Consider the following 7,743-nt stretch of genomic DNA (forward strand, 5'->3'; position numbering starts at 1 on the left):
TGGGGTGCGTTCAAGATTCGGCTCCATTCGTAATCCACCGCCATGGCCGAGGAAGGCATTGCTGCTGGAGGTGTAATGGACATTACTACTGCTTTACAAGAGGTGCTGAAGATCGCCCTCATCCACGATGGCCTAGCACGTGGAATTCGCGAAGCTGCCAAAGCCTTAGACGAGCGCCAAGCCCACCTGTGTGTGCTTGCATCCAACCGTGATGAACCTATGTATGTCAAGTTGGTGGAGGCCCTTTGTGCCGAGCACCAAATCAACCTGACTAAGGTTGATGACAACAAGAAACTAGGAGAATGGGTAGGCCTCTGTAAAACTGACAGAGAGAGAAACCCCGTAAAGTGGTTGGTTGCAGCTGTGTAGTAGTTAAGGCCTATGGCAAGGAATCTCAGGCCAATCTCATGTCATTGAAGAGTACTTCAAATGTAAGAAATGAAGAGATAATAAAAATCAGCTCGTGATCAAAAAAACCCAAAAAAACAATTCCAGAATTCCAGGTGGGGACCAGCAGATGCATAATGGTTCTGTTGCTGGACTCCCACGTAGTCGACCGACCACGGTTCGAATCCTGGACTGCAAGCTTGAAACTCAGGGCAGGCATGTGTACGTGTATGCCGAAAATCCCAAGAGGAGAAGGGGAGGAGGGATTGCAGTGTAGCCATCTCCGAGGGGAGTGATTTCTTGCTTTCTGTCTCTCCATTGCTCTCTTATCTCTCCAGCCAGCACATGCACCACCCTATAGCAAAATTCTCTCTTAAAAAACAAAAACAAAAAAACACGAGAACATGGGACCAGCAGGTGGTGTGGTGGTTAAGGGCGCTGGGTGCGAGTCCCAGACCTAGCTGGCTTGCTTCCTCACTTTCCCTCTTTCTCTCTCTCGCTGTCCCTTTCTGGTCAAATTTAAATAAATGAATAAATAAATAGAATTAAGTAAAATAATTCTTTAAAAACAAACAAAAAACAAAAAAGTTCCAGGGACTTTGAAGGGTAGTCAGTAGATGTCAGTTTCAGGGGCCCAGCTTGGGAGTGTTTTGTCCCATTTTGGCTGAATTGCTGGCAATTACGGAGGATACCACAGCAGCGGCTGGTCCTCTGTAGTCTGGGATCTGTGATTTCCTGATTTCGACCCGATACCACCCGTGCCTGACAAGGGCTTCCCGGATCCCGGAGTCTGTGGGTGGCTGCTAGAAGAGCCTTCTGGCTTTTGTGTGACTAAGTCCTCCCAGACCACGGCCCTTTTAAACCTCTTCAACAACTTCACAGAGTGCCCTGCATAGTTTTCTAACTTGCCATCTGGTTTTATGCAGTTATATTTCATCATGGCTTCACTTAGAGCTTTTGCAAATTTCTTTGATGCTAATTTAGTTGCTTTAAACTTTTTGGAGTGGAAAGAAGAAACAAAACCAAGAGGACCATAAACTTTGATTACCAGACCCCTAAACACTGAACTTCTCCAGCAACTCGTATTTATAATTTATCCTTTGAGAATGGACTTGGAGGCAGAGCTGGAAGTATTGTGCTGAAAAGTTAGGCGGCTTGTTCAGATGCAGCAGAGGGATGCAGAGGGGGCCTTCCTGGGGATGCCTGGGGAAGATGCTGCATCATGTAAGGAAGATGAGATGGTTTATTACACAAGAATTCTTCAAATTATGACTTCTGGGAAGTCAAAAAAAAAAAAAAAAGTAAACGTGGGCCCTTAGTCAAAGTGGAACCTCACGGAGGTTCAGTTAAAGTGGAACCTCACAGATCGGAGGCCTGCAGGACACCCCTCAGTTAACCTGCATCCCAATGGCATGCTCGCTCCTGCCTGAGACCTTAGAGCTATCTGAGCTAGTCCTTGCTTTCCTGTCTTCAGCTGGTTTTGTTTACTTCTCTGTTTATTTTTAGGTTTTGGCCATAAGGTATATGCACTCTCCAGAGAGAGACAAAGAGAGGAAATGTGAGAAATCAACTCCCGGGGGGGATGGCCAGGCTACATCCCCTTGTCCTCCATTCTCGGAATTTTGGGCACACGTACACATGTGCCTGGTATGATTTCAAGCCACCAGGTCTTGGACGCAGACTGTCGTTGGCCGTGTAGGAGTCCAGCCCCTTAACCACTTCGCCACCTGCTGGCCCTGATTTTGTTTATTGTAATAAAAGAACTAATTTGCTCATTGGGAAATGGCCTGGGATCCCACCACCCATATAAAATCTTTGTTAACCTTTGGGTATATAGTCTCTGTGTCTCTGCCGTTTTCTGTTTGGCTCTGTTTAGGTGACCGAATGCCCGGAGTGTTTTTCATGTCATGACCACTCTTCCTCATTGGCCTTGCCATTTATTCAGCCAGTCCCCGGCACAGTTAGGTTTTTTCTTTTTTTCCCATTTTAAATAAAATGTGTTAAGATGCTTCTAAACAAATCCGTGTGCTTTGACTACTTACCAAATTAGCTTCAGGAAAGTTGGCAACTCATTGCCATCAGCTGTTATTGAGAGCGCTCCGTGGTCAGACACGTACCAACACCGGTGGTAAATTTTTACCATAGATGAGAACCTCACCTCACTTTTCAGCCTTTTTGATTGAAGTTCACGACACGGGTGCAAAAGCGCACCTAGCGTAAGTGAGGAGCTTGCTGGATTTTCCCAAAGCGAACAGACCATGCAGACAGCGTCCAGATCAAGACAGAAACACTTGCCCTGTGGGTGCACTCCGCTGCTGGTGGTGCTGGCATGGTGCCCAGGGCTTGGCTGCGAGGAACCTGGTCCTTGGGAGTGGGAGGTGCCTGTCCTTTGGGCCTCGGTGTGCGTTTCCATAGGCTGTCTACTCGGGTGGGATTTCTGCATCCTAGGCTGTGACTACATCTAGCTTCACGAGATGTTGCCTCGTAGTTTCCCACGCTGTATAGGTCTGCTCCTTATTCTTGCTAACACTAGGTGTTTTTTTGTTTGTTTCCTCCCATTTTAGCCCTTTGTTAACTGTGTCAGGGTATCCAATTGTGGTTTTAAAATTTTCCCCAATACCTAAAGGACGTAAGTCAGAATCTTTTGAGATATTTTTGGCCGTGTGTATATTTTGCACGGTGTCTGTTGAAGCCTCTCATTTTTCCTGCAACACTTCCTTGGGGGTAGATAATTGGTTACTAGTTGTTCTATCACGGATGTGAAATGGTATCCCCGACACTGTCTTAATATATGCTTTCACTTCTTTTTCTCTACCGTTTGATTCTATTGATCATTGCACCATTTTTTTTTTCTTTTGTCAGTACCAGACTCTCTGAGATGTGTGGTACATCTTATGTGAGAGGGCACAGTATCTTTTATTATTCATCCTGTTCAAATGGCTTTTGGTTCTTACTCATTTTTTCCTTCCAGGTGAACTTCAGGACACCTTTTAGAATTATGTTGTTTATGAATTCATATGTATAGAGTAAAAGTATGAAAACATAGATGGTGCAGTCAATTTCTGCAGTGGTCGTTGCCTCTCGGGAGAGTGGGAAGGAAATGTGATGGGGAGGTTTCGGCTGGATCTGTACTAGCTTGTCTTTTTAAAGAGAAAAGGTTTTAAGCCTTTGAATGAGGAAGCATTTGAACAGGTTAAATCCTGGATGTTGCTTCTGCTCCTCTCTGAAATATTCCATGATTAAAAGGATCCCTTTGGGGACCGGCAGGTGGTGGTAGGGATAAGGCATTGGACTCCCACAGGGCCAATCATAGTTCAAGTTCCAGACCTGGCGACTTGAAAATCAGGCTGGGTATGTGTGTGTGCATGCCCAAAATTCCGAGAGGAGAGTGGAGAAGGGATTGCAGCGTGGCCATCATCCCTAAGGGAGTGATTTCTCACTTTCCCTCTCTCTGTCTCTCTCTGGCAAGCACATGCATACTGTAGCAAAAACTTTTAAAATAAGATAAAATGAAAGGATCCTTTTGGGATTTTGTTTGGGATGAAAGTAAGTTACACAGACTTTCTTGTAATTACATCTACTGTAAGAGACGGTCTTAGTTGTTTTTTGGCACATTTTCTCCCAAGGTTACTCTCGTCCCAGGCTTACAAAGCCACACGAGCGTGTTTTGGTGTACGTATCCTGCATTCATCCTCAAAAGTTTGTTTAAATAATCTGTCACGTGTAAGAAAATTGGTAGGAAATAACAGGTGGCAAGGACTAACGGTGTTTGCTGTATTCTCACCTTTATTCTTTATCCGGTTCTGGAAGCAATTTCTTTTTACTTCTGCCTTTTTGGTCTTGGAATGGAAGTTGCAGGTACCTCGACAGTGCCTTGGGCAGTGTAAATACGTGGGTCTTCTCCCAGGAAAGTTCTGTTCTGTAACCCCTCTACCCGCTTGTAAGAATGTAGGCTGCGTTTTTGTGAAGTCACACCAGCTGCCCTCTGTTCTTTGATGGCGGTGTCTGCACTTTGGTGGCGTCTTCTGAACTCTGTCAGTGGTAGGGTCGAGGATTAGGAGTGGATTGTGGCTCTGTTATATTTGTTTGTTGTTGAAGTTAACATTGGTAACAGCAGAAAAGGCCAAAGGACTATTGGAGGTCTTATTTTTGACCTTAAGTTCCTCTAACTTTGGAGTAACCTCAGTTTAGCTCATGACTTGGGAGTTCTGGAGTTCAGATACTACTGGCCATGGCCAAATGGAAGGAAGAGCAAAAGGAGTCTCTTAGAGGGTTTTGCTCCCTGTGGTTTCAGTCACCCAGGGTCAACTGTGGTCTAAAAATAGGTGAGATATTTTGAAAAAGAGCACTTTCACCTAACTTTTATTACAGTAAGTTATAATTGTTCTATATATTAGGTTACCTACTGTCTGTGGTTTCAGGCATCCACTGGAGGTCTTAGGCTGTGTTCCCTACAGACAAGGGGAGACTAGTGACGTGAAGGTTAGTCTCAGTTCTGCATATGCCATGTCGCTGTTATGCATGTGTATAAAGCAACTCTCATAAAGAGAGGCAATTCACAAACACCTTTTAGATGCCAAGTAGCAGGATATACATCCCTTTGAAGATAGGCAGCATTGCCATGGAAGGTGTAATTCCAGTTGTTTTCTTAAGCCTCAACTTCTTACACTTGAACGCATGCCCACAACCTGCCTCTGAAAGCTTTTGGAAATCGTTGAGAGACATGATTCTTGTTTATTCTCCAAATTTCAGATCATCCAGCGTTTGGTTGGCCTTTTTGTCTGGGGAGATACAAATCCACCAGCGCCATGCCAATAAGCGCAGTTTTGCCAGCCCACAGAGAAATTCGAACTTCCTTTTTTACCCACAGAAGTGTCTCAGGGAAATCGTGCATACAATAGGACTTTTCATGCCTAGACCCTGCCCAGGGGATTTCTGTCTAATGAGAACCGTTCTTTTTTCTTAAGCATACTCAGATGGAACAAAGCTCAGGAAGAGGTAGAGGACAGAATGCAGGGAAGGGAAATACAGAAAACGCAGGGCCATCTATTTTCTGAGCGTCTTTGCTCCCAAGTCCAAGCTCTTGTGAGCGTGAGGTTCTTTGATATTGATATACTGCCCACGGTCACCAACACGATTGAGGCCAGTCTAAACGCCAGACACTGACTTGGACTGTGAAGATTAAATGATGGGACCTGCTGTCAATCTACTTCAAACTGGATGAACAAGACAACCAGATGACAGTATCCATAGCCATGCCATGTCCATGATGCCTACAGAGCATCAAGAAAAGTCTCCCAGAAGAAGCAATATATGAACTGGACCTTGTGGAAGGCAGCGTTTGCCTGGAGCTGGCCATGAGATAAAAGACGTTCTAGGTAGATGGAGTAGCCTGAGCAAAGACTTGGACAGTAGTTTGGTGAGGGAGGGTGGTGGCCGAAGTTGTGAGTGGCAAGGCATATGGGGTGACCTGGCTAAGCCCTGTGAAGACATTACTGAAGAATTTGGGCCCTGTCCTTAAGGTGAGAGGGAAAAGGGAATGATGGCATATCATCTTCTTTAAAAAAGTACCTTTGGGGATAAGCAGGTGGCGTAATGGTTACGTTGCTGGACCCCCACGTAGTCGACCTGGACCTGGTGGCTTGAAACTCATGCCAGGCACGGTGCGCGCATGCCCACAATTCTGAGAGGAGAAGGGATTGCGGCATGGTCCTCCCCCCGAGTGACTTCTCACTTTCTGTCTATTTCTCTCTCTCTCTCTCTGGCGAGCCCACATACCCTATAGCACAAACACTCTCCTCTTTTTTTAAAGAATTACTTTATTTTGGTGACCAGCAGGTGGCATGATGGTTAAGGCACTGGACATTCCCACATTGTTGACCACGGTTTGAGACCCAAACCTGGTGGCTTGCTTTCTGACTCTTCTTCTCTTTCTGTGTCTTTCTCTGGTCAAATGAAAGTAAATGAATGAATAAATAAAATGAAATACATTAAAAAAAGAATTATTTTATTTAACTTTATTTACTTACTATTTTAATTTGACTAGAGAGGGACAGGGAGAAGGAGAGAGAAAGAGAGAGGGAGAAAGTGAGAAAACAAGCTGCCAGATCTGGGACTTGAACCATGGTTGGCCATGTGGGCGTCCAGCACCCTTAACCACTACGCCACCTGCTAAAACCTCTCTTAAAAAAAAAAAAGTACCTTTTGGGGCCAGCAGGTGTCATGGTGGTTGAGTTACTGGACTCCCACATGGCTGACCACAGTTTGAATCTTGGATTTGGTGGCTTGCACTCCCCACTCCCTTCCGGTGAATTGAAAAATGGAAGTAATTGGCGCCTGCAGGTGACATGGTAGTTAACGGTGCTGGACTCCCACACGGCCAACTGTGTTTTGAGTCCCAGACCTTGTGGCTTGCTTTCTACTTTCCTTCTCTCTCCCTTCTACTGTCCCTCTCTGGTCAAATTAAAATAAATAAAGAAAATGAAAGAAAATGGTTCTTTATAAAAAAATAAAAGTAATGATAAAAAAATTACTTAAATAATTCTTTTTTTGTTTTTGGAGAGGTTTTCGCTATAGGGCGCGTGCGCTCACCAGACAGACAGAGAGAGACAGAGAGACAGAAAGCAAGAAATCACCCCCAAGGGGGGATGGTCACGCCACAATCCCTTCTCCTCCATTCTCCTCTCGGGATCTTGGGCACACATGCACACGCCCCCGGCGTGAGTTTTAAGCCACCGGATCCAGGACGTGAACCATGGTCGACTACATGGGAGTCCAGCGACATAGCCATTACACTAACTGCTGGTTCCCAATAATTCTTTTTTTAAAAAAAGTGATTTATTTAATTTTGTCATTATTATTATTTTTAATTTGCTACAGGACACAGCAGAGAGGCAGAGAGAAAGCAAGCCACCAGATCTGGGACTTGAACCATGGTAGGCCCTGTGGGAGACCAGTGCCTTTAATCACCACCCCTCCTGCTGACTCCCATAAATAATTCTTTAAAAAATACCTTTGGGGGCTGGCAGGTGGCATGTTGGTTAAGGGTGCTGGACTCCCACATGACTGGCTGTAGTTCAAGTCCCGGACCTGGTGGCTTGCTTTTTCATCCCCGTCTCCCCCCCATCCACCCCTGGTCCCTCTCTGGTCAAATTTTAAAAAAGAAGTTAAAGGGAACCAGCAGTTAGCGTAATGGCTATGTCGCTGGACTCCCACGTAGTCGACCGCGGTTCGTGTCCCGGACCCGGTGGCTTAAAACTCACGCCGGGCGCGTGTGCGTGCATGCCCAAGATGCTGAGAGGAGAATGGAGGAGAAGGGATTGTGGTGTGACCATCCCCCCTGGGGGGTGATTTCTC

General features: G+C 45.5%; 1 protein-coding gene and 1 pseudogene across 1 annotated transcript in view; both read left to right on the forward strand.

The window, feature by feature from the left end:
• Positions 1 to 7,743, forward strand: part of GLI3 (GLI family zinc finger 3) — a 341,317-nt gene that overhangs the window by 38,583 nt on the left and 294,991 nt on the right. The window lies entirely within an intron of this gene.
• Positions 8 to 442, forward strand: LOC106734295 (40S ribosomal protein S12 pseudogene; annotated as a pseudogene).

Source organism: Tupaia chinensis, unplaced genomic scaffold, assembly GCF_000334495.1.
Source record: "Tupaia chinensis unplaced genomic scaffold, TupChi_1.0 Scaffold000088_1, whole genome shotgun sequence".
In the NCBI taxonomy this organism is placed as follows: Eukaryota; Metazoa; Chordata; class Mammalia; order Scandentia; family Tupaiidae; genus Tupaia; species Tupaia belangeri.